The sequence below is a fragment of the Tenrec ecaudatus genome, chromosome 1, assembly GCF_050624435.1.
Source record: "Tenrec ecaudatus isolate mTenEca1 chromosome 1, mTenEca1.hap1, whole genome shotgun sequence".
Taxonomy (NCBI): Eukaryota; Metazoa; Chordata; class Mammalia; order Afrosoricida; family Tenrecidae; genus Tenrec; species Tenrec ecaudatus.
Genome location: NC_134530.1, coordinates 292,095,672 through 292,097,903, shown reverse-complemented (window position 1 = coordinate 292,097,903; position 2,232 = coordinate 292,095,672). Strand labels below are relative to the sequence as shown.

General features: G+C 53.5%; 1 pseudogene; it reads right to left on the bottom strand.

Annotated features, from left to right (window-relative positions):
* Positions 1–311: 311 nt before the first annotated feature.
* LOC142437482 (large ribosomal subunit protein uL3 pseudogene) lies at positions 312–1,504 on the bottom strand (annotated as a pseudogene).
* Between the last annotated feature and the right edge of the window lie 728 nt (positions 1,505–2,232).

Here is a 2,232-nt window from a genome sequence, read left to right as displayed (position 1 = left end):
AATTTGGTCTGGTCCCTGCCATATTACCTGGTCCTCACCCCAGGAATGTTCATACAGTAGCTTTTCCCCTATGTCCCTTTTGCATTTTTTTAAAGCTTACCTCCGTGGACACAGTGTGTACTTGTCCTTTTGTGCTTGGTTTACTTCGCTTAGCATGCTTTCCTCCAGTTCTTCCCATGCAGTGATGTGCTAAATACATTCATCACTGCTTTTTAGCGATGCGTAGTACTCCATTGTATGTATGTACCACAGTTTTTTTGCCCCCACTGAAAAAGAAGTCTTTATTCTGATCCTACCAGCTGTACCATCTGTTATGCGCCTTCCTCCTTGGCAATCCGGTCTTCCTTGAGTGGTCCCATGAAAGCTTTTTTCTCTTCCACGGTCGGGAAACGGCCATGGCCCAACTTGGAGGTGGTGTCGATGAACTTGAGGTCGATCTTCTCCAGGGCACAGCGCTTGGTCTGCACCAGCAGGGACTTGTGCAGAGTGAGCACTCGCTTCTTGGTGCCCACCATGCCGCCCTTCAGCATGACAAAGTCATTGATCACTTCCCCGTAGTGGACAAAGTCGCCCAGGGGGTTGATGCTCTTGTCAGAGAGATCGTAGTCGGTGGAGGCGTTGTTCTTGATAAGCTTTTCGTCCTTGATGAGGTAGCCCTGGCCAATCTTATAGATCTTCTTGTTGATCTCTGTGCAGTGGTGGTAGCCTTTCTGGCCAGCGCGGGCCATCGAGAAGGCCACACGGGCGGGATGCCAGGCCCCGATACAAGCCACCTTGCGCAACCCTCGGTGGGTCTTTCGGGGCAGCTTCTTGGTGTGCCAACAACTGGTGACCTCTTTGTAGCCTTTGCCCTTGGTCACCACCGTGATGTCGACCATTTCATCCTGCGCGAACACCTGGTTCACTGGCACCAGCTTCTCTCGGGCCCAGTCCAGCTTCTCAGCCACGGAGCCCCCGTTCACCTGCATCTCCGTCAGGTGCGCCTTCTCCTGGCACAGGGGGAGCAGGCGCGTCTGGGTGTGGGTGATGGCGCGCATGACCGGGCAGGACTTCTTCATGCTACTAAAGTCTTTCTCAAGCTGCTTCTTACCCTTGTCATCCTGCCACTTCTTGCAGTACTTGGTGAAAGCCTTCTTCTTCGACTAGTGCCAGGTCTTGTAGAACCGCCGCTTGCACTCGTCGTCACTGATGTGTTCCGCAAAGACCGTCTTGAAGGTCCGGAGGCCGCGAGGTGTCTCCACATAGCCCACGATGCCCACCACCACCTTGGGAGGGGTCTCCATGATGGTCACGGCCTCCACCACTTCCTTCTTGTTCACCTTGGAGCCTGGCCTGTCATGTGGGACATGACGGCCTTGTAGCTCAGGAAGGCCGTCAGGTGGACCAGCTTGGAGGCGTCATCCTTGGGGAAGCTCTTCACCTTCCCGCTGTGCCGGCTGCTGCGCTTCCGAGGCAGGAAGCCCAGAGACCCATGCTGGGGCGCCGAGAACTTCCGGTGTGACATTACATCGTTGATCCCCGCTGGTAGAGGTACCCCAGCTTTTTAATCCAATTGTCAGGTGATGGAAATTTGGGTTGTTTCCAATTCCTTGCAATTGTGAACTATGCCACAGTGAACATTGGAGCACAGATGTCTGATCTTGGTTTGTTTCTTGCCCAGTAAGGGTGCGGGGGTTGCTGGGTCATATGGTAACTCTATTTCCATCTGTTTTAGATATCGCCAGTAGACCTCTTTCTTACACATATATGAGTCTCCCTGGATTTGTTTCACGTATGATGTCTGGGTCATTGTGTGGTCGTGGTCTCTTTTAAGACTTGATCGATGTTTTCTTTACATTTTTTGTGCTGAAGGTCTCTTTTGTACCCTAAAACAAGGAGTCAAGGAGATGCATGGGACTTGATTGCTGAAGGGGGGCAGGAGTGAAGAAATGGACCCAAAGGGTGTCCATACCACTTCTGGGCTCTGCTCTGGAGCTGTTGCCAGCTGTCCATAAACTGTTGGCACCTGTGGCCGAGGCTGCGGGCTGACCCCAGGCTTTTCTGGCAGAGGAGGGCTGCCTTCTGCTTCGTGATATGGGGGATGTCCGGAGGCTGCGGAAGGGGATAAGGTTGTGCTCAAGAGGCCCCTGGCATGGGAGTGTACTGGCTCAGCTCTTCCTCTGCAGGGTCCCACAGAAGAGGTCCCCTGGCCTGGCCCCAATGTTAGATCCAGTGGCATACCTGCCCCTGAAC